The sequence below is a fragment of the Canis lupus genome, chromosome 7, assembly GCF_011100685.1.
Source record: "Canis lupus familiaris isolate Mischka breed German Shepherd chromosome 7, alternate assembly UU_Cfam_GSD_1.0, whole genome shotgun sequence".
In the NCBI taxonomy this organism is placed as follows: domain Eukaryota; kingdom Metazoa; phylum Chordata; class Mammalia; order Carnivora; family Canidae; genus Canis; species Canis lupus.
Window position 1 is genome coordinate 44,057,822 of NC_049228.1, and position 25,047 is coordinate 44,082,868.

General features: G+C 44.1%; 1 long non-coding RNA gene across 12 annotated transcripts in view; it reads left to right on the forward strand.

The window, feature by feature from the left end:
• Positions 1 to 25,047, forward strand: part of LOC102156787 — a 52,865-nt gene that overhangs the window by 25,149 nt on the left and 2,669 nt on the right. For 9 of the 12 annotated variants that reach the window (XR_005362410.1, XR_005362411.1, XR_005362416.1 and 6 more), the window contains 2 exons: positions 14,636 to 14,763; positions 15,809 to 15,882. This is a non-coding gene — a long non-coding RNA (uncharacterized LOC102156787). Of the gene's footprint in view, positions 1 to 14,635; positions 14,764 to 15,808; positions 15,883 to 16,525; positions 17,338 to 20,322; positions 20,463 to 25,047 lie in introns of those variants that run through there. The other 3 variants (XR_005362407.1, XR_005362408.1, XR_005362412.1) reach the window with 2 other exon arrangements.

Genomic DNA, 25,047 nt, shown 5'->3' on the forward strand with positions numbered 1-25,047 from the left:
GCAGAAAGGGGGATGGGAAAGCAAAGAGAGAAGATTAACTAGTTAGGCCTTTATAAAAGACTTTGTATGCATGAAGGTCAGAAATTTGGACCTCAGTTTGAAAGTCTGTTCAGTCAGCAACCGAAGGCTTTTAAGAAGAAGCATGGAGAAATCAGGTGTAACTTTTAAAAGATTACTCTGGTGGCAGGGGAAATATGTGCTATTTCCAAGGATAGTCAGGAGACAAGGAAATCAGTGAGATGACTATTTTCATGATCCAGGTAAGAATTTGCAAGAGGCTGAACTAAGGTAATGATGCAGAGACACAGAGGCTGCAGATCTTTCCAAATGCCTGGCAAGGGAAGCTGGGCAGGGAGGTGGAGGTTGGTAAATATGGTCCTGGTGTGGGTTCCTGACCAGACAGTGGCATATAGCACTAAGATTGGCAATTGTCAGGTTTCAGGAGAAGTAAGTCCTGTGTGGACAAACTGGACTAGATATGCTTGGAGTACATTCTGTGGGCAGGATCAGATGGGTAATAAGCCAGATTTCGATAAGAGAGGGATACAGGAGGTGGTGATGAAGAGTAGTGCAGCAAACACTTGAAAGCCCCTGGCTGCCAGGACAAGAGTGAGGCAGGATGCCCCCAGCGAGGGAGTAGTTGAAGGAGAGCATGGTGTCATTCAGTTGGTCCTCAGATGAGAATGACCTGAACATGTTCTCAGACTACAGGGGTGAAGATGTAGAAGATTCCAAGGGAATCATGGACAAAGTGCTGGACAAAGAGTGCTAGACAGAGAGTGCTGGACAGGGACCATTCATGGTCCAAGAATGGGCTATTGGCACACAAGATTTCAGAGTGGGATCATTTCTGGATCATCCCAAGCCATAAAATGCCTGTCTGGCCATGCAGCTTAACATCCTTCAGGGCCTTCCCCTTGTACTTGGGATAGAGAGCAGCATCCTCCCATTGCTCTCAAGGCGTTGCCTAGTCCTGCTTCCTCCCAGCCTTCTCTTATCACGCATCCCTTCTCCCCATTCTCTCTATACCCCATTCACTTTTGGGCACCTGGGTGCCTTAGTCCATTGGGCATCTGACTCTTGATTTCAGCTTGGGTCATGATCTCAGGGTCATGAAATCAAGCCCCAGGTCTGGCTCCACGCTCAGCAGAGTCTGCTTGAAATTCTCCCCTGTCCCCAATCCTCTAAATGAATAAATACAATATTAAAAAAAAATCACTCCCACCTTTCACATGTGCCAGGTATGCTCTCCAACTCATCTTTTCCTTTATAACTAACTCCTCCTTATCTTTCAAATTTGAGCATCTTTCCGGAAACCTTTGAAATCCAACTAAGACAGCTTCCTTTCTTAGATTCATATTTCTCTTTGCCACGGCACAAATTTATGCATTCTTGGTCATGATTATTCAATTCTGTAACAACAATAAGGACTGTAGAAGTTTTCAATTGCCATGGTAACTCCAGCATCTAACACAGTGCTCGTATAGAGTGGGCCATTGATTCGTATTTATTGGATGAATGAATGAACGAACGAATGGAGGTTGTTTGTGAGGAAAGGAAAGCCTCTGTCCTTTTGGTGAGACAGAACAAGACTGGGGATCTGGAAATGGCAAGCATTGTGAGTAAATGAGCTCCAGATCCCAGCCTGGAGCTGAGAAGACACAGCTACTCATAACCCCAGACAAGACAGAGAAAGGGGGCACTCTTAGGAGAGCAATTCAGGCTGGCACCAGAAGCCAGCTTCACTTAAAGAAGTATAACACTTTAATTATCGTGGCACTCTGAAGGGCTAATTCAGCTGAAAACTAATTGCTGGTAAAGGCTGCCTGGGTGAGGTCAGCCAGCACACAAGAAAGGTACGAGGAGACAATGAAACTTTGAATTAGTATGCTGGAAACATCTGAAACATATTCATTGTGTTAATAGAAATGCCGAAGTATATTAGACATTTTGGGGGGCTTATTATTCATATTAGTTATAATATGGAAATCAAATTTTATTTCTAAATTGCAATCAAATGATATTTTCTATTAAAACTTTAATAGCAAGCCAAATTAAGCACTGCTACGGGTTACATATTACTAATCCAGTTTGGTTATCACTCATTTTTTTTATTCTGTTATGAATCATCATGGGAATGAAATAAAACGAGATATTTTCCAAAATGAACTGAAAAGCCTTTTCCTGAACAGAGCAGAGAAACTGCTTAAGAGTTCAAATGAGTTAATACCGCCTCAGTAAAATAAACAAAGGCAAGCACTGACAGGGAAGCTGCACATTGGTGAAAATAATTCACCTCCTTCTTCTATCACATCGCCCTGCAGGACCAAGAGCTGAAGTTCTAAGAGGTCAATTAATCAAACTCCTGTCTCAAGACAAAATTGCATAAAATCCTTCCTTAAACTAACTGACACCCCATTAAGAACCAACCTTGGCTTACTTCTTTGTCCAAAGTGCAGTGGCCTTTCCCAAAATGTATTTGGAGTCCTCATTGCCTCTTGCACATAGTAGGTGGTCAACAAAACCCTGATGGTGTTGACTTAATAATTACAAATTAACCTCTCAAAGGCATCTATTGATATTATATAAACATATAGATCACCCAAAACAATACTTGACACACAGAAGGTGTTTATAAATACAAAGTCTTTTTTTTTTTTTTTTTCTGCCAGGGAAAGTTTGAGAGAGCAGTTAGTTCCCTGGTCCATCCAAAAATCACTGTAAGGGCACATGTGTGGCTCGATTTGTCAAGTGTCCGACTCTTGATTTTGGCTCAGGTCATGATCTCTGGGTTGTGAGATCGAGCCCTGCATTGGCCTCCGTGCTCTGCATAGAGTCTACTTGGGCTTCGTCTCCCTCTCCCTTGGCCCCTCCCACTCCCACTCACCCTCTCTCTCCTTCTCTCATAATAAATAAAAACATAAAATCATTATATTGATAATAGATAGCATTGGAGTGGTGACCACGGGCCAGGCCCTGTGCCAAGCTCTTTATATACACTATCACATGTGTCATATACAACAACCATAGTAAGGGGAGTTACTATTAGCCCCATTCCACAAAGGAGAAAAATGAGACACTGAAAGGACATTCATGTGCCCAAGTTTCACAAAGCTTCACGTGGTAGAGCCAGACTTCAAGTCCAGCAGCGTGATGCCACTACTGGTGCTCCAACCCAGGACCATAAAGCCTCTCTCGTGCACCAGAAAGTGTGCAAGAGGCACTCACTCTGGTGTATGAAAGGCCTTCCTTTCCCTCCGGAGCTCCGTCCAGGGCTCTCCCAGACACCCAAGGGATGGAGATGGGTTGGTTTTGCTTCAAGCTCTGGCTGTTCACCCTCCTCCACATCCTCAGAAGCTGCAGGAGAGAAGGCCCCAAGTACCTTCGGCCACCACGCCCTGGTTGTACAAATATGGTTACAATCAGAGGAAGTATCCAGGTGTTTCCCAGGACTCCCTTGCCCTGTAGGGATCCAGAAATAATTGACCCAGACTTTCCAAAGCCGACCCCTGACTCTTGCCGCTCCTCCTGGTCCCCTCTACTTCCAGCGTCTGGGTCGCTGCATGCTCTCCATGCCAGGCTGAACAGTGAACAGTACCTCGGCTTCCTTAAACCCAGGAGCTCAGAATGTAACCTGATTTGGACATTGTGTCTTCATGGACATAATCAAGTTAAAACGAGGTCTTGCTGGACGTGAGTGGATCCTGAATCCAATGACGGGTATCCTTATAGCCAAGAGAGAGAGAGATTTGGAGACGCAAGGGGAGGCCACGTGGAGGCGGAGGCAGTGATGGGAGCCAAGGCATGCCAGGGATTGCCAGGAGCTACCAGCAGCGAGAAGAGGAGAGGAAGTATCCTTTTCTAGAGCCTTCAGAGGGAGCCCAGCCCTGCGGACATCTCGACATTGAACTTCTAGCTTTCAGAACTGTGAAACAATAAATTCCTATTGTTTTAAGCCAGGCAGGGTGCAGTATTTTGTTACAGCAGCCTGAGAAAGCTGATTCACCATTTCCATGCTGGCTCAATCCAGACGCACACATCCGTCACCTTCTGTCCCCGAGTACCAAGCGTCTTCATGAGGTCAGCGCTCAGGTGAGACTTAGTGTGGTCCTACACTCAAGCCAAGCCCCACACTTTGAAAATCAAAGAAAAAAATAACTTTATCCTTCTACACCAAGAGTTAAAACCTTGTAGGGGACCCAGCCCTTTCCAGAAATAGGTCTCACTCACTCTCAGAAGGCAGGAAGCATCATAAAGAGCATTTTACGTTTTTTTTTTTCTTTTTTCTTTTTTATAACAAGCTTCCCATTTTTCCGGCATTGATCCTGCCCTCTCCTACGGGAACTGCTGCCAGCTTAAATTTTTGCCAAGGAGTCCCATGGGCATCTCGAGCCACCACTGGAGGTTGGTCCATCTGCCCCAGGCCCAGGCCTCCATGCATTGCCTGAGAGCCCTGCCTTGCCCTGAGCTCACTTTTACCTGCCCTGGAGCAGTAGGAGTGTGACTTACAGAGATGCTGGTTACCAGCTCTTGTGGTTTGCACTCATTCTGTATTTCCCTGCAACTGTGGGCCCTGCTAGCAATCAGTCTGGGGTCTCTGAGGCCTCACGGGGCACAGCCCGAAAGCTAGGAAGCATTGTGGGGAATCACTCCTCTGACAGACCTTGATCCTTGGAAGGGCTCCATCCCCAGCACGTTCTTCCTCAGTGCCCCATGCAGGTAGACTGGGGCAGGCCCTTCCTCTCACCCCAGGTGGGCACCAGTGTACCTAACTTTGAGTTGCCTACCCAGCTTGGGCCAGCACAGGCCCTGCTACGTACATGGACCAGAAGCTGCAGTGATAGCAGTCATGATGGCAGGTGACACCAATGGCCAAGTGCTGCACCATTTAACTCATTTACTCCTCACAACATCCCTGGGTGGCAGATGAGAAAACTTGAGAGCCTGCCCAAGGTTACCAGCAAAGAAGGAGCAAAACAGTGATTCAAATGTGGACCCGATGCCTCCAGAGCCCACCCCATGGCCCCGGTATGGCCTGCCTCTCAGCTGTCATCCTCTGGTTGGGACCAGACACCAGCACAGAGCACAGGAGCTCACTTCTAACAGAGCACACCCTCCATGGCTTTGGAGAATTCACAACATGCCACAGCCCACTTTGTCTTATAGAAAAGCTTTTAATGTCCTGCAAAAATCCACTATCCATAGGGCTTCAGGAAGCATAAGTTTGCATCCAAGTTTCTTGGCTCTTACCTATTTGTCTCCCCTGCTCACATTCCCTTTCTTTGGCCCTGTTGACCAATGTCCCCTCCTTGCAGGCGAGCCCCAGAGCACCTCCCACAACCGGCAGGTGATGTTGGAAGCATCAGGACTGTCAAGGAGAAGAATGACCACCCTCCTCTGGCCAATGCCTTAAATGTCCTCTTTAGGCTGTTTGTTCGTCTGCTTGAGATAGGAGATGGTGATAATAAAAATCATGCATCTTCACTGGAAAAAATGTCAAACTATACAAAAGCATTGAGAGGAAATAATTAAAGCTCCCTCTATTCCTCTCTCCTTCACCTTCGCCACTTCCAGGCCCAGAATTAAGCTGCATCACCCTGGGTCACTGGCCTTCTGTGGATGAGCCCTCTCCCACTGCCCCCCACAACCCCAACCTGCACTTCTGAGCAGAGGGATCAAAGGCAATCAGGAAAGAACCCTGGTGGGGAAAAAGGTAGTCTCAGATCAGAGGTGGGGTGCCTAACACAGAGCCAAGAGTCCCTTCAATGAGATGTACAGCTTCACACTTTTGCTAATGTCTGAGCAGAAGGGGAAAAAAAAAAAAAAGAGGGAGGAGAGGATAGCCTGCTGGAAGTCCGGATAGTCAGTGCTGGAAGGAATCTTAGAGGGCGCAGAGGGTGACTCTGGGGACCCTGGCTAGACACACACTGGAGCAGCTGGCAGCCCCGACACAGCCTCTCCACCTGTCTCCTCTGTCCTTGAGCACTTGCAACAGGTAATGATGCCCTTAAACTTCCCCTCTCCCTCCCTCCCTCTCCCTCTCTTCTCTCCCTTTCTTCCTCTCCTTGATCTCCCTCCCTCTCATACTTCTGACTTCCCAGTCTTAAAACCAGAATGTGGTTCCATCTGAAAACCTTCTGCCTTCAGAGCTGCCAGCCTTTGCACTTCTGCAGGTAAACGATCCAGGCAGAGGCAGCAGGATAGAGGGTGGTGTGAAGAATGCTCGCCTAATTCTCTCACTATTAGCCTACAGAGACAAGCACTAAGGATAATAATCCACCCCTACATCCCCCAAACCCACCAAAAAATAAAAAATAAAACAAACCCAACCCTGTCATTTCCCTCCTCCCCCAGGGTCCACTGTATTTCCCTTCAGAATCAGAAGTAAATTATCTCCAAAGAAGGGTTCATTAAGAATAAATAATAATTTGCACTTCTTGTGCACCTTTTGTCTAAGTATCTCAAAGCGCTTTACTTAATTAATTAATTAAGAGAATTAATTAATTCGGAAAACACTCCTGGAGGGAGGGAAGGTGTACTTAATGACACCTGTTTTCCAGATGAGTAAACTGAGGCCCAAAGCAATGGGCTCAAGGTCACAACAGGAAAAGGGGCAAGATGGGGTTGGGGTCTTGAGTAGGGGTAAGAGTGGCTTTGTTCCAACCTGCTAAGGCTTGGGTACCCAGAGGGCAGGACAGGGAGGGCGTGGGAGGAAGGGAGCTGGAGATTGGAGAGAAGAAAGCTAAAGTGTTGGCCTTTGAAGCTAAGAGTGTAGCAGAGGCTGTCAGGGTGAGTCCAGGTGAACACTAGGTGCTATGGCTCCCGGGTCAGAGACCCTCGATCCAGAACCCAGGCTGGGTAGGCTCCTGACAGAGGGCCCGAGCCCTTCACAGGCTAAGAGAAGGTTCTGAGTGACAGGCACATGGCTCCCCTGGTAAGGTGGCGGTTGACACACAATTAAATGCTTCTGAGCCCCCAGCACCTCCCTAGATGCTCCTTAGTGGGCCTAGAGCTAATCAGAGTGTGGGGCTCTTCGTGTGGGGTGAGCAGGCTCCCCTGCTAGACCAGGTGAGTGAGAGGCAGTCAGCACTCCTCAAACACCCTCCCCACCAGCCTAGCCCTTGGGATCCTCCCCCAGCCCCTCGTCAACATCTCAGAAACCCCAGCCATTGCTCTGGGCTCCAAGTCCCAACGTCACCTGGCTGACTTTTGTCCAAAACACAAGTGGGGCAGCAGGTAGTTCTCAGCAGTCCCCAACTCTCCGCATGTCCCCTTGTGTCTGTCCGATCCACAGCCTCTGACCATCCAGCCCCAAGTGCCCGGCTGCTCCCAGCAAAGCTAATTAGGCCACATGTGCACGCCCCCACACGTACACATGCCCCCATGAATATGCACGGCACTACAAATTAACAACCCAAGCTTGTCTTTTTCATTGTGTTTTTATTATGATGCTCCTCAATGATGTTTTTAAATGAATTTTGAATAGTCCCCGTAATTTGGTTTGTTCTACATTGCAGTGCAAGTGTGAGGGCCCCGCAGGAATTTCTGCGAGGAATACAATATTATGTGAGCATGGCTTCTGCTTGCTTTCTGCTTCCTCATAATTAAGCTTTATTGAGTTGTAAAATGAATAACAATTAAAAAAACCTGTTTATTGATCCAGGTGCAACATGCAGACATATAAGAAAACTTTCTCCAATTCCTGACCTCACGAAGTGGCCCTGGACTCATGTCCGCTCTCTCACCCTTCCATTTCGGTTATGAGCAATGGATCTCCTTCAGCTGCGGGTGGAGCTTTCTCTGACACCATGAAGCGCCATGAAGGGAATCCTAACTAGAGCTTGTCAGGGGCAGAAGTCAGTGGAGATTGTAGGGACTCCTGATTTACTTCTTCTTAGTGACCAAAATTCCTTGGGAAGTCTACCGTTTTGGTAGATTGTGCCCTGTTAACATGCAATTAACCTCAGGAAGGAATACCATATTTCAGCCTCATAAAATCTGATGGCCTAACAGGACTTAGATGTAGGATTCTTTCAGAGAAAGGGCTAGCTGAAAGGTCTCTGCAGAAGTGAAACTTGGCAGATAGGAATCAGTGATGCTACAGGGATGGCTCAGAGCACAGGGCAGCAGTGGTGATGATCAGTCTGCAGGTGGCCGGTGGGTGCTGACTCCAGCTGGCCTGAGCAGCAGAAGGGCAAGAAGAGGAACAGACCCCCTGTGAGAGGTGCAAAGGGAAGTGGGAAGGGCCCCGAGGTACACCCTACCCTGCTGTCTTCCTTCTTGTCAGACATACCAAGAAACCTAGCCAGCTTAAAACATGCAGAACTCAATGGATCTGATCCCTGTGTATACAGAACAAAACTAAAGTGCTGGAGTTCTAGTTTCCAGTTCAGCCTGAGAGTTAAAAACTCCAGGTAGATACACTCATGTGGGGGCAATCCCCACAACCCCCTGAGATTGACCTCCAGGAGCTTGATTAGGTTCTCATAGTAAATATCCCCTGGTGCTTCTAGCAGGCGGAGGGGAAAAGGAATCATTCTGAAATAAGCCAGAGCACTCTATTTCTTCTTAACAAGGCCAGCTGTCAGGAAAAACTAGTTAGCTAGAGCCTAACTTGCTAGAGTATTGTCAAAGCCTGACCGGCCTGAGGGAAGGGAAATACCCAACCCTAGCCAACCCTAACCTACCATGGGGGCAAATGGAAATACATGACTCCAGGCAGCTCTAGCCATCCCTTCCCAACTAAGGGAGGTAGGGTGGTGGGGGAAGAACCTGAGAAATGTTTGTGAGATTCACAATCCAGAGGCATAGGCTCACTAAAACACTGAGACCTATTCATATGACTATATAATGCATTCTCTCTCCCCACCCTACCCCCAACCTCACTGCACTATTACTAAACACCTATTTACGGCAATTCCTTTTACCTGGTACATCATGTCTGGCTATCAAAAACAAAGTGCAAGGCATCCCAAAAGGCAGAAAAACAAAATGGGAAGAGACAGAGAAACCGTCAGAGCCAGACATGGCAAGGATGTTGAAATGATCAGACCAAGAATTTAAAACAACTATGATTAATATGCTAAGGACTCTAATTGACAAAGTAGGCAATATGCAAGGAGATAAAGCAGAGACGTGGAAATTCAAAGAAAGAACTGGTAAAGAAATGCTAGGGATAAAAACATTTTAGCAGAAATGAAGAATGCCTTTGATGTGCTCATTAGTAGACTGGATATGATTGAGGAGGGAATCTCTTGAGGTTGAGGTTATAACAATAGATACTTCCAAAACTGATAAGCAAAGAGAACAAAGACTGAAGGAGCCAGGGAAAAAATACCTCTGCGGTACACCTACGAAACATGTAACATACACAAAATGAGAATACCAGAAAGAGAAAGGAACAGAAGTACTTGAAATAATAATGACTGAGAATTTTCCCAATTGAGTATCAGACCAAGTCATAGATCCAGGACACTCAACACAACAAGCAGGAGAAATGTCAAAAACAAAAACAAAAACTACACCTTAGACATACCATTTTCAAACTACAGGAAATGAAAGATAAACAAAAAGTCCTGAAGGAAGCCAGGGGGAAAGAACATCTTATCTACAGAAGAACGAAGATAAGAATTATACCCTATTTCTCCCCCAGAAACCTGTAGGGTTCCATGTTTAAAGTGTAGAGAGGAACAAACCAGCAACCCAGAATTCTGTAGCCTACAAAATTACCCTTCAAAAGTAAAGAAGAAATAAAGACTTGCTTGAACAAACAAAAATTTAGAGAATTTGTTTCCAGAAGATCTGTCTTGCAAGAAATGTTAAAAGTTCTTTAGAAAGAAGGAAAATACTCTAGTTCAGGAACTTGGATTAAGCATTGGAGAAAAAAATAAGCAAAAGTAGAATAAAAACTTTTTCTCATTCTTAGTTAACAAATAATAGTTTGTTCAAAATAATAGCAACACTGTATTCAATTACACATGCTTATGTACATTGTGTGTGTGTATTTATGTGTGCTTATATATAAGTGAAATGAATGACAGCAATGATACAAAGGATGAGAAGGAGGAATTAGGATTATTCTGTCATTATAAGGTACTCACATGACCCATGAACTCTTGTAATGTTACTTGAAAGTGGCCTTAAGTTAGCTGTAAATGTACATTGCAAACTCTAGGGCCACCACTAAAAACAAGTAAAAAATGAAAGACAACTGATATGCTAAGAAAGGAAAGAAAATAGAATTGTATAAAATGCTCAACTAAAACTACAAAAGGTGGGAAAAGAGTGGAAGACAAAAATAAGAACAAAGATCAATAAATAGAAAACAGTAACAAATATGATAGGTATTAATCCAACTCCATCAATAATCACTTTGAATAATCAGTGGTCTAAATGCACCAATCAGAAGATAGACATTGTCAGGGTGGGTCAAAAAATATGCTCCAACTATATGTTTTCTACAAGAAATCCATTTAAAATATAAAGGCACATAAAGACTAAAAGTAAATGGATGGAAAAAATATACATGCTAGCACTACCCAAAAGAAAGCAGGAGTAGCAGCTATCTTACTTTCAGACACAGCAAACTTCAAAGCAAAGGTAGTTATCAGGGATACATAAGGAATAAAATGGTCAATTCTCCAAGAAGACTTGACAAACTTTAACATGAATGTGTCAAAAAACAGGGTATCAAACTACATGAGGTAAAAACTGATAGAAAATAGATGAATCCACTACCATAGTTGAAGACTTCAACATCCCTCTATCAGAAATAGATCCAATGGGAGGAAAATCAGTGAGAACATAGCAGAATACAGCAACACCATCAATCAGCTAGATACAATTGACATTTATAGACTACTCCATCCAACAAAAACAGAATTCACATGCTTCTAAGCTCACATGAACTTTCACCAAGCTAGACCACATAATGGGCCATAAAGCACACTTTAACAAATTTAAAAGAATAAAAATCATATAATGCCTGATCTCAGACTACAATGGAATTAGATTAGAAATCAACAAAAGAAAGATAAGTAGAAAATCCCAAAACAACACACTTCTAAATAACATATGAACCAAAGAAGAAATATCAAGAGAAATTAGAAAATATTTTGAACTAAATGAAAATACAGCTTATCATAATTTGGGGGATGTAGCTAAAGTAGTGCTTAGAGGGAAATGTATAGCATCGACTACACATATTAGAAAAGAAGAAGTCTCTAAATCAATAATCTAAGTTTCACCTTAGGAAATTAGAAAAAGAAGAGCAAATTAAACCCACAGTAAGCAGAAGAAAACAAATAAGAATTCAAACAGAAATCAACAAAATCTAAAACAGGAAATCAATAGTGAAAATCAACTTAATCAAAAGTTGGTTTTTGAAAAGATCATTAAAATCAATAAGTCTCTAGCCAGGCTATTTATAATAATAACAACAACAATAACAATAATAATAATTTCTTCTATTGACAGAGGAGAAAAAACAATACAATGGAGCAAAGAGTCTTTTCAGCAAATGGTACTGGAACAACTGGACATCTATATGCAAGGAAAATGAATCTGGACATTTCCACAAAAATTAACTCAAAATGGATACAGACCTAAATGTAAAACACAAAACTATAAAACTATAAAACTCCTAAAAGATAACATAGAAAAAACCTAGAGGACCTTGGTGTTTAATTTTTAAAACTTAAAATATTTTATTTATTTATTTTAGAGAGAGAGAACACAAGCATGGGGAGGGGCAGAATGAGGGGGAGAAGCAAACTCCCTATTGAGTGGGGAGCCCGATGTGAGGCTGATCCCAGGACCCTGAGATAATGCCCTGAGCCAAAATCAGATGCTTAACCAACTAAGCCACCCAGGCACCCCAGCAATGACTTTTTAGATAGAACACCAAAGACATAAGCCATGAAAGAAATAATTGATGAGCTGGATAGCATTTAAATTAAGAACCTCTGCTCTGTGAAAGATAGTGTCAAGAGAATGAGAAGACCAGCCAGCCACAGAGTGGGAGAAAATGTCTGCAAAAGGCACATTTGATAAAAGATGGTTACCTAAAATGTACAAAGAACTCTTAAAATTCAACTGTAAAAAAGAAACTGATTTCTTAAAAAATGGGCCAAAGGCCTTAACAAACACCTCACCAAAGAAGATAAACAGATGGCAAAAAAGCATCTGAAAAGATGTTTCATCAAAGAAACGCAATTTAAAACAAGATACCAGTACACACTGATTAGAATAGTCAAAATTCAGAACACTGACATCAAATGCCTCCAAGGATGTGGAGCAACAAGAACCTTCATTCATTGCTGATGGAAACACAAAATGGTACAGCCCCTTGGAAGACAGTTTGGCAGTTTCTTGCAAAACCAAACACACTCTTACCATATAATCCTGTAATCACACTTCTTGGTATTGACCTAAAGGAATTGAAATCCACACAAAAGCTTTTACATGGAAGTTTATAGCAGCTTATTCTTAATTATCAAAATTCAGAAGCAACCAGGATGTCCTCCAGTAGTTGAATGGATAAACAAACTGGGTACTTCGGACAAATGAAATATTAGACACCAAAAAGAAATGAACTTTCAAGCCATAAAAAGACATGAGGATCCTTAAACGCATGATACTAAGTGAAAGAAGCCAATTTGAAAAGGCTACATACTGTTTGATTCCAACTACTTGACATATGGGAGAAGGCAAAATTATGGTGACAGTCAAAAGATCGGTGGTTGCCAAGGGTTGGCAGGGAGGGAACAGTAGACGGAGCACCGAAAATGTTTAGGGCAGTGAAACTACTCTGCGTGATATTCTAATGGCGGATACATGTCATTATACATGTGTCCAAACCCATAGAATGTACACCACCAAGAGTGAGCCCTAATGTGAACTGTGGACTTCGGGTGATAATGATGTATCACTGTGGATTCATTCACTGCAACAAATGTCCCACTCTGGTGGGGGTAATGGGGGCATATGGGAAATCTCTGTACATTCCAGTGAGTTTTGCTGTGAACCTAAAACTGCTTCAAAAAAAAAAAAAGTCTGAGGATCCCTGGGTGGCTCAGCGGTTTGGCACCTGCCTTCAGACTGGGGCATGATCCTGGGGTCCTGGGATCGAGTCCCACGTCGGGCTCCCTGCATGGAGCCTGCTTCTCCCTCTGCCTATGTCTCTGCATCTCTGTGTGTGTGTGTGTCTCTCATGAATAAAAAAATAAAATATAAAATAAAATAAAATAAAATAATAAAGACAGAGAGGAAATGTATGTACCTGTTAAGTTCAGGGTGTGCTTATCTGCACACACATGTACACTTCCATGCCTTCTAGTCACATGGCATGTCACAAAGTGCTTCACGTGTGAGCATCCTGCAGATGTTGGAAGACCGGTGTCTATCTCATGTTTTCTAATATTTTAGGGTACCTATGCTCATGTGTATGTTGGATCTGTATGTGCATATATGTGTACAAATTGTGTGTGTACATAAATTGATATGTGTGCAAATGTGTTGATTTTGTGAACTGTTTTTGCAAACCACATGCATATATTAATGCATGTATACTGTGCATATATATGTATGTATCTGTGTGTGTGTGTGTGTGTGTGCATGTGCGTGTACACGTGTGAATAATGATATTCTGGCTAGCAGTGAGGACAGGACCAGCAGACAGGTAAACTTCTGAATGTCTGGCAAGGCATGAAGACCTGTGTGTCCAGGTGGGTTCACTTCTGAGAAGTGGGGCCCCTTAGGAACTGGCACTGAAGTAACCCCCTCACCAAGGGCACTGCCATAGGGAGGGAGCTGGCCTCAAGACCACACAGGCTCATAACCCTGGAGTGCTGGACGGCTGGGCTCTGGCCAAGGCCGCTCCCTAGAGGAGCAAAGCTCGGGGGCATTAGTCACAGGCCAACCCAGGGGCCAAGGCTGGAGGGAAAGCCAAGCACAAATAGGCTGCAGGGTGTGAAGTCCCTGAAGGCCCTGTCCCTCCTCACGCTCTAGATTTGCCCCCTGGGAGCTGGAAGGAGGGAGATACCTAGATGTATGTCACTCTGTCCACAAGGAATGCTCTGGGTGGTGTATCTGAAGCCAGCAATGTAACACTCAACTCCCTCTGGTCATGAGGAAACGAGTCTCAGAAGGGCTTGTCCCAGGTCACCCAGGAATCAGGCTAGCCCAGCACACAGTGTGGAGAAAGGATTATTGAGGAGTTAGTAAGTGAAGAAATGAATGGCGAGCTGAATGAAACGGAGGAAGGGAAAAGAAAGGATTATCTGAGTGGGAAATAGGGACCATCCTGAACTTTTGACCCTCTACTCCTAATTCCAAGGAGGGGAAACAAGAGACGCCTAGTGGAGATGGAGTCATTAAAAATGGGGAACTTGATCTATCTTCCAAGGATGGAGAGGAGGTATAGAAGGAGTTCACTGCAAGTATTGTGTTTTCGTATGTGGTTATTTTGAGATGTTTTTGTGTGTATAAAGGAAAGTTTTATGTGGATGTGTATTTGGGCATATGAATGTTACCCTGGATAAAGGGGGACTGAAAAAAAAGCCCAAGTTCACCTTCTGAGATAATGAGAGATTTAATGCAATCACAAATAATCACGATTGATTAATTCATTCCACAGATGTGGTCAGCACTGAGCTGGGAACCATGACGGATACCATGATAGATCAGACCCTCACTGAAGGAATGAAATGTGTTGGCCAACATGAGAATCAGGGGGGAGATTGCAATGAGCCAAGAGAGACACAGGTGAGGGGCAAGAGGTGTTAGGAGAAGCCAAGAGGCGCAATGGGGGAGGAGGGCACTTGCGCCCAGTGAAGGGCTCGTGTAGCTGAGCCTCGGGTTTCTGACTCACACAGATGGCTGGGGTTCATGCACCTTATATGAGGGGCGTTACCACCATGATTTCTAGCCTCCGCTCATCATTCTGAAGCATGTTATTAGAAGGTCGTGGTTAGGGTGACCACTTGCCTTAGCGTCCAAATCGAGACACTCGAAAGTCAAAGAGGGCACGATTAGTGATGATGCCAGACAGCTAGCACAACCTGGAACCGTCATATGCAAACTGGGACCGTGGTGACCCTGGTTGTAGAGCTTAGCAGCAGGCTGTCCCCAAGGTCCCAGCGGCCACAGTGGGGACAGGGGACATCTGCTGCCATGCCATCCCCCTGCTTCCAGAATATGGGTTGGGTCCCATTCCACTCAGCAGTGAAGCTAACCCATGGTGCAGGGACCCGTGCTCAAGAAGGGAACATGGGAGAAAAGGCTCCTGGGGCCTCCCATGTCTCGCTGCCCCCCAGCCGGGCTTGGCGCTCAGGGCCCTGGGTGCTCAGCAAGCCTGCTGCTCAGCCCAGGGTCTTAGCACTCACTGCCCCCACAGTAACACCGCCGTCTTCCCGCAGTGCCAGCCCAGGCGGGCGGCTCTAATGGATCACTTGCATTATCTCCCTCATCACTGCTTAAATATTTATCAGACCATTATGTATTTAGTGGCCAGGAGCAGGGAGTGGAAGGGGCGGAAGGCAGAACTGCTTGGACCAGATGCAAGGGTTAATTACAGATTGGGTAAATCCCCCTGATTTAAAAATTAAATAAATAAACATGGTTGGGAGATAGAAAGGGACCGTTACTTACAGGTAAGGAAGTCCAGGGCAGCCTACTCCAGGCTTCAGTGTCTTCCAGCACCTCGGGTTATTATCTTGCTGTTCCCTCCCCCTACCTGCAAACCTGTGGGCTGCCTGAGCCTTAAACCAGCTTCTAATTAAAACCTGTACTTGCGTTTTTACTCCTCTAGCAACCAGTGTGTGGGAAAATTCAAGCTCTCCTAGAACCCAAGTCAACATCCGCCTCATAAAAGAAGTTCTGAAGGTAACTCCAGGGCTGGCACTGTGAAATATTGTTCATTATAACGAAGCAGCTGAGATAATGCTGTTTTCTAATTTCCCTTTCTCAGTCAGAAATTAAATAAAAAGTCATGTCTAAATTACAATACTGGATTGAGATCAGACGAGGGCCCCATGCAGAGAGCTCATGATCTATCCTTCCCACATTTTACAGCCATTAAAAAAGATTATCGCCGGTTTTCCCCTCCCTTTTCTTTGAGGCCATTTACATTTGTTCTGAACTCTCACTGTGTTTTATTCGAATCTCTTAAAAGTGCCAGTGCACATAATAAGTCAATCACAAACTTAAATTAAGAAAAAAACAAAACAGGCACCCGGGCAAACTAGGGTTCTGAACTCTAAGCTCAGCGACCTAGCAGGTCTCTAACTTGGCTGTTAACCCTCACCTCCTCAGCCCCACACTTTGGCCCACTACTGGACTGGCAAAGCCTGGGCAGAGAGGGCTCACTCCATGCAAAAATAGCCTGCATCTCTGCAGCCCTCCCTCACAGCCGAAATGCCCCTTGGACCAAATGAAAATGCTGGGCCGGCTGGTAAAGGGAATTTTTAAAATGCTAATGAGCCTTTAATATTAAATGTAATTGAGCACTTGTTTGACTATTCAACAGGAGGAGAAAAAGAACATGGGCACATTCTGTCAGTTGTAATAGAAATTGTTGGTATTCCCAGAATGCACAAAATGTTGGAGCTGAAAATCATTACTTTTGATGGACTTTGTTACTCTGTATCATTATGAATCATCCTTACTGGGCATAAGTCACTTCCTATCAATCACTGAGATAGTATGAATGAGCACCTACTATGCGCGAGGCACTGCATGCAGGAATGAACAAGGGACAATGTATTCTAGAATCATGTGACCGATGCCTCTGAGACACTAGCCCCACAGGTGTGCTCACTGTCTAGCCGAGACAAGAGCACGTTTAGATTTTAAAGAGTGGCACAAATTACTATAAGTTCAAGGCACAGATCAGGCCTGAGCACAGATTCTAGAAGTTTAAGGAAGGTGGGTCTCTGTGGGACACATTAGTCAGATAGGGTTCGGTGAAGGAGAAGGGCTTGAGCTGGACTTTATAGATCAGAGAAAGTTTAACAATGAGGACAGAAGATGAGAAAACACTCCAGAAAGGAACGAAGTGTGAGCAAAGGCCTGGGGATAATGTGCAGAAAATTTAAGGAGGCAGTTAGCAGGGCAGGGCCTGGAGCAGACACAGGGCATGGAGATGGTCTATGGTGGCCACAAGCAACCTCCTCAGAAGGCCACCCAAAGGAGGAAGGGTGTGACAGCATATGCTATGGTTCCCCCAGACGGTGAGCAGGACAAGTGGGATCTGCCCTCATGCTGCTCTTGAGAGTTGCAGTGAAAATGACCTAGAAGAGACTTACCACCTGGACACCTACTGCAGCAGCCAGCTGCAAGCCCACTGGCCATCATCATAGAGATGCAAAATCCGATGAGCTGCTGGAGCAACTCAGGCGGCAAAGGGCACATTGGTTGCAGCCCAACAGGCAACAACCAGAAGAGAAAAGGGGCAGAGAAGCTGGGCAGGTTTAAATGGCAGGCATAGCGGCAATGCCCCTAGATTGAATTCATAGATGTCATATACTTTTGTCTCTCTGCGGTGTCTTTCAAGTGTCATCCAAGCCAGCCACAGAGTGATGCTCCAACATCAATCACATCCACATTCTATGAGCCAAAATGCCGTCACTCTTCTGACTCCTTGATGTGAATGAGTTCAGTTGAACTTGAAACCCATCCGCCTCATCACAAAAACTTTCAACACTACATTTGTCAATGAAAGAAAAGGAAGGCTGTTAAATACTTTACATATAATTTCAACTGTTATGAATCTTTAATGGTGATAAAAATGGCTTTAAATTTTTTATCACTCGCTTGTGCAAAGTTTCTTATCAAGGGTGACTACCAAGAATCTATAGAGATCATCAGTAAAAGAGCCTTGATCAGGCATGTGCGTAGCCATTTCAACCATAATCCCTGATATAAAACAGTTATATTCATGGAAAGAAGCAAGCTCAAGTTTCTTATTAGAACTGGGAAGATGGTTTATCCTAATTCAACATATATTGTCTTTCCTGATATACTATACTTTATTTTTTATCTTGTAGAATATACAGAAAATGGAATGACCTTTTTCCCCTCAGCCCCAAATAGAACCCCAAATTCCCAATGGTTTCTTTTAATGTGCAGTACAAATATTCTTGTTTTCTTGTACGTCACGACCTTAAAAGGTTGCAAAACCCTGCTCTAAGGTATTTTGCTTGATCTTCATGGACCTCGGGGAGTATACAAGTCTGATTGTCACCTAAGTGCCCTTTTACCATTGTATGCAAATCAGTGTGACCATGAGCCTTCCCCAAACCCGACAGAAGGATCTACAGGAGCCAAAGATGGCACCTTATGACCCTGAAGAGGTTCCCCCTCGGAGTCGTTCAACTGATACCTCCTACTGTGGGTGCTGCCTAGGACTGAGTCCCTACTGGTAGCAATATGCGGTCTAGTGAAGGGAGGAGGAGTGGGGGGAAGCACTGCAGCTCCCAAATAGCAAAGACCTGCTCACTGCTTACCCAATGCAACTCTCCTTCTGCAGTTCTTCTAGGCTCTCTTCTCCACCTCCTGATTTTAAATAACTTCCTGAACTATAAATGCAAAGAGTTCCAAATGAAAACTGATTGATAGCCTCGTATAATTATATAATAAAAATGCACCGATATGCATATACATTATGTGTGGGCTCATATGTCTATATGCATCTGCATCTATTCCAGAGGGAGGAATATGTAATAACGTCTTCTAAAACAAATTGTCAAGGTGTCAATAAGGAATCTCATAATGAATGTGTGGGTGTGATCTGGGGTAATTTCATTGCAATTATGTTGCTCAGGCTGATTTCCCAAGACAGGTCTTAAAGGCACAAGTCCCATTCCCAAGCGGTAAGCTGGGTGTTTTGATTCCTATGGCGTCCTCGAAGCATCACGTTTCCAGGCCAAAATGCCTTCCCTCAAACAGACCAGACCAATCTGAAGAAATTGGGTAGCTAGCAGAGCGTTAAGAGCTTCAGGCCCCAGCTATAAGCTTTTAAAAACCTGGAGGAATTTTCATGTCTGACCCCCAACAATGTTAGCAGCTGTTCGTGGCTGATGAAGAACAATGGTGCTACCCCACCAGAGAAGTAGGAAGTCCAACAACGACTATATATCAAGCACTGTCCAAAAATGCTAAGTGATGAGGAAGAGTGAAGATGGGGACTGGGTAGGCATATGCTAGAGGGGGCAAGGGGAATATGGCCCTAGGGAATTCCCAGCCTATTCAAAGGGATAGATCCATGAACAAATATTGATGATTCAAATGGAATGTAATAGAGGTCTAACCATGGGAACCCAGGACAGGGTTGAGAACATAAGAAAGACTTTGTAGGACAGGTGTCATCTAAGCTGGGCCTTGAAAGTTGGATAAAAAGTGCAATCAGTATCTAAGACATCCATTTTACATAGTGCCTTGCTCTATGCTGAGTACGGAGGAGACTCTCCCTCAATAAAATTTTGTGGGATAAAGAATAGACTGTGTTCAGGAATCTTCTCACCAGGGACAAGGCTCCCCAGCTGCCCATCCCTGAGACCAGACTGGGAAATTGCTGTTAGGAAAGCCACGTGTGTGGTCCAGGAAGTTGTGTGAATGCTGACCCCCGGCCACAGGACTGTCTGGGCTACCCATGGCAGCCATGTCCCAAGGGCTCCAAGACACAGACTAGAAGAAGAAAAGAAGGGTGATGGGGCTGGTTGCTCAGTAGGCTTCCATGGGAAATGGGGCAAGGAAATAAATCACTTTCCCTGCCTTCATGACTTCTAAATCTAGACTGGCCAGCTTACACCAGAATCCTGTCAGTTTTTGCTAATGCCTCCTCACCCCTCATCCCTGCAATGTCCTTGATACCCTCCCTCACCCCTGGTACCATCTCACACCCCATGCACTCCTGCTCCTGAGTCCTGTCAATTGGGCCTTTGTAACATATTTTTATTCTCTGGATCCCTGCGATCATCTCCCAACTGCCTCTCACCCCTCCAATCCATCCACTCCTTGCTTCCAGCCTGATTTTTCAAAATACTTAAAATGTCCCTCCCTTTAACTTTTCAATGTTCCCCTTGCCCCCCACATGAGGCTTAAACTCCTAGGCATTTCCAACAAGACCTTTATGTTCTCATACCTCCTTCCCTTTCCAGATCTATCCCTTTCCTGAACCACCAAACCCCATAGTCATGCCAAATTCCCTATACTTCCTCCAGTGCTCCCTGTTTCCTCTTGGTTCTAGACCTTAAACATGAGGATCTCTCACTCTCTCTCCCCACCCCCTCTCTGAAATGTCCCTTTCTCTTTTCTCTATAACAGGGTTAACTCAGAGAAACTTTGAAAACCTATATTCAGGCTGTCCATCTGGTTAGACACCCCACCTCCATGCTCCAGAGCACTTTGTGTGTGTTGAAGAAACAATGAACTGTTTCTCTCCTAGTCTATCACGTTCCTGAATTGTGAGTAACTTAGTGGTAGGGACTGTGCCTATGATCTGTGTAAATCTAGCACCCAACACCCAGCACAGTTCCTGACAGATAGCATGTGCTCAATCAATATGTGAGGGAGAGAGGGTTGTTTGGATGGATGGGTGGGTGTATGGAAGGATGGATGGTTGGATAGGTATTTGTATAGATAGATGGATGGATGTGTTTTCAGAGCTTAAGCAACCTGATCAATAATAAAATGAGGTTACTTCTTCCGTCCATACTCCACCAACTAGGTCATCCTCTAAAACAGTGTATCAGATCTCCCAAAGACCCCCAGGACTAAAGAAGTAATCAGAAAATGATGGAAGCTACATGATTGCAATGGGAAGGTTCACAGCAGAAACTTAGATTAAAGCAAAAGATCCTGGCTGTAGGTCTTCCAGGGAAAGTAGAATATCCTCTGCCAATAGAAAGGAAGCTGGTCACCATATTCCAGCAGGTATCAATCCATTGTTAAGACTTTTTAAAAAGGAAATTAGTCAGGGACTTTTTTTAGGTTTTGACAAGTCAGGCAAATGGGAAAGAATTATATAAATTCTACTTCTCTTTCTGGGACTGACTCTTGACACCAAAATAAGTAAGAATCAGCCAGGTCATTCACCATCATACCAGTTACATTCTTAGAATAAAACTCTAGAAGCAGAATTACACATTTGTAAAGTATGGACATTTATAAGACTTAATAAAAATTGCCAACATCACCTCCAGAAAAGCTGTAGCCACGTGTAGTTCCAGTGTGTCCAATGTGTATCTGTTTCATTATGCTCCTACTAACATTGTAGAATCCATTTTTATATCTTTTCCAACTTGATAAGCAATAAATTATTTATCTCTTTGATAGCTAATAAAGTTGACTTTTTTAATAAGTGTGGGCTGTTCTGTAAATTTCTTGTTAATTTTCTTTGCTTGTTTCTCTATTGGATTTCTTGTACCATATTATCCATCTGCAAAGGCCTATCTTAATACATTAGTGTGATTAATCTTTTTCTGTGTGCTGCAAATATTTTTTCTATCTCTTAAGAAATGTGACTTCCTCTACTTCAACACTGGAAGTGAATTAATGAATCTTCATTAAAAATGGAGTTCACAGTCCTGTGCCAGATGCCCTGGATATGCAGGGATATGTAAGGCATGTCACCTGTCCTCAGGAAGCTTGCAATCTAGTTAATCTAGCAAGGAAAATTAGTCACTAACACATCCACGAAGAATTAACTATACAAGTCTTTAGGTAGAGAAGGTTTGCACTGACCTTGAGGCCTGGGTCAGTTCTCAAGGGACAGAAACAGGAGATGTCAGGGCATCCCAGGCAGGGGGAAAGGAATAAGATAAGGGCACAGAGGTGGGAAAGTGAAGAGCCAAGTGCAAGTAGAACAGAGATCTGTGTGGGTGAGTGGTGAGAGGTAAGGTCAGGGAGAGAGGGCCTGAAATACCCAGGCTTTCCCACAACATTGCCTTAATAGAGGCTGTTTCCCTCCCCTGACTAGACTGAGCAGAAGCCTTTGTCTCTGAGCCATTCAGATGTGTGTGCATGCTGTGTACGTTCCACTCTTTTATGATGGCTGTTGTTTGTCGGGATTGATTAGCCTTTCTATGTGGGAGCCATCTGCTGTCTGTCAGGCTCCTTGTCTCACTAGCATGTTGATTTCTATAAATTATTATGGTGTTTGGAGGTAGTGTGATGCTGTGAATCCCACACATCCAAATCAGAACTGGATTGAAAGCCATTTAATGCCTGTTTCCCTACTGCCTTCTCTTTTGGTCAATAGCTTCTCAAGTGAGCTATAATGGGAATCATCTGGGACTGCCCAGTACATTCTGCACCGTCTCCTTTCTTCTGGCCACAGGACTGAGCAGTTGGTCCTGGCCTGGCCACCACAGAACCTCATTTCCCTGGATACAGAGATGGCCCTAGGGTAAACCCGTGACTCAAGCAGGCCTGTGAGTGAGAGGAGGTGTCTTTCCAATGGGGTTGCAAAGATGAGGGAAACATATGGAGCTATTAGTCATCTTTGCTGATGAGTGGAAATGCTGAGCAGAGATAGGCAAAGATGAGACATCAGGTTTTAGAGGTATTGAGACCTTGGTTCCCACATCTCTTCCTCTCAACTCTTGGAGCTTCATCAATTTCTCCCCAGGAACAAGCATCTTTACATTTCTCCCTGCTTCAGTTAATGAGTTGGGTTTTTGTCACCCACAATACAGGGATTCTTGAATATACAGTGTCACTATCCATCTAATTGCCCAAGCTAGGTATATAGCAGTCATCCTCAAATCTTTTTCTTATACCCCAAAATCTCATCAATCACCAAATCCTCTTGATCCTACCTCTAAAACATCTTTTCAGTTACTCCGCTGTTCTCTGTAATTAGCCCTCACCTGGTTCACACAATAGCTTTTTAACTTGTTTCCTTGGATCTTCTCCGCCTTCAAACTCATATTCCACAATGCTACCAAGTTGGTCTTTGTAGATCCAACTTTGCTTCAAAAACTCCAGAAGACATCCATGAGACAAATCTAAACCTCTCAGCATAGGATACAAGCCTGTCTCCAGCTGGTCCGTCCTACCACTTCAACCCCAGCTGCTAATGTACCCCACCTCCCAGCAGACCCATGCCTCCGTGCCTTTACACAGGTTCTTCCCCATGCCAAGAGGCCTTGGCAACCTTGTTCACCTGGTTTCTCCTCTGGCCCTCCACAATTCAGCTCACATTGCACTTCTGCAATGTACCCCTGATAAGAGGAGCATAGCATTCTTCTGGGAATTCAGGGCAGTTTGGTGTTTAGGTTAAGGACAGGAAGATGACAACAGAGCAGTTAAGAGAGTGAGCACTGAGTCAGCAGACCACAGTGTGAGTTCCAGCTCTCACCCTTGCTAGCTGTGGCTACTTGAAAAAAGCACCTAATCCTGAGGTTCAGTTTTCAAATGAGGGACACAAATAAGGGTAGCCATAGAAATTAATATTAGGCAAAGTTCTTAGGTAGAACATAGCAGATACTCAATAAATGAGAGCTCTAACTGATTCATGACAGCCCCAAACCCCAATATAAGCTCCATGGGAACAAGGATGAGGTGCTGCATCTTATTCTGCTCTGTATCCATGACACCTAGCACTCTGTCTGGCACATAGTAAACATGCAATGAATATTTCTTTGATGACTTCTCATCTCTTTTCCACTGTCTTACTAGGGACAAGTGGGCAGAAGAAGGACTCTCCAATCACTACAGGGACTCTCTAGTCTGATTAATGATAAAGTCTCCATAGGAAATAATTCAGAAGTGACAATTAGTGAATCAATCAGGCCTATAGAGGATACAAATATTAGTTCCCTAATACAGCAATTATAGATGGCTGTCTATCCAATTCCTTTCTCCATTCTTCTTTGCTAACTAAACTCTTTTTCCGATCCATTTCAATTCTCAAAGAAAATGATCCTATCTCAATTTGTAAGTAAGTCCTAAAAAAAAACAAAAAATCTAAACCACTCCTTATAATGCCATTTTCCTTGTAGGAGCTTGTTTTTCCTTTTGAAAGAGGAACTTTACAACTTTGCCAGGTAAAGGAGACTGCATCAGACTCATGCCTTCAGGCTTGCCCAGGGTAAAAGGATGAGGGGTTTTATAGGAAAATACAGGATCTGGGTGCTTTCAATAGGATCCTGGTATGTGCTACCAGCCACATTCCTCATGTCTTCAAGGTGGTCTCATGATCAGTGCTGGCACTGGCCATCCAAGTCTCCTTACTATGTATACTATGTATATGCTGAGATCAGTGAGATGTCAATATCAATACCGAGTTCCTGGAACAAAGGATTCCACAGAAAAACAAGTGAAGGGGAAAAATGTATGCACAGAGGAGGTGCAAGTCCTCCATGGAGTTTCTGGGAAAGCTTTCTTTGTTTTTAAGAAGAGACACAAGGAAGAGACAGTTTCTTTTCTTCTACCCACATTGTTCCATCTACAAATGTTGCCGTGAACAGGGATGCTGCTATCTGGTAACGAGGAAGGAAGTCCACGAGGATGGCAAGGCAGAAAAATAGAAAGAACTTGAGTTCTTAATGACACTGTCAGGCATAAAATTAGCCAGCGGAGGAGAAGCCCTACTTCAGAACTCCTCTCTTGATTAAATACAAATTTATCTCACAGTCTCAGTTAGTTAAAGCATTTGCTTCAACGTGGATGGAACTGGAGGGTATTATGCTGAGTGAAGTAAGTCTATCAGAGAAGGACAAACATTATATGGTCTCATTCATATGGGGAATATAAAAAATAGTGAAAGGGATTATAGGGGAAAGGAGAGAAAATGAGTGGGAAAAATCAGAGAGAGTGAAAGAACATGAGAGACTCCTAACCCTGGGAAACGAACAAGGGGTAGAGGAAGGGGAAGTGGGTGGGGGGGATGGGGTGACTGGGTGACGGGCACTGAGAGGGGCACTTGACGGGATGAGCACTGGGTGTTACACTATATGTTGGCAAATCGAACTCTAATTAAAAAATATTTTAAAAAAGAAAAGAAAAGTTTTCTATTATTTGAAGCCAAAATATCTTACCAGACTC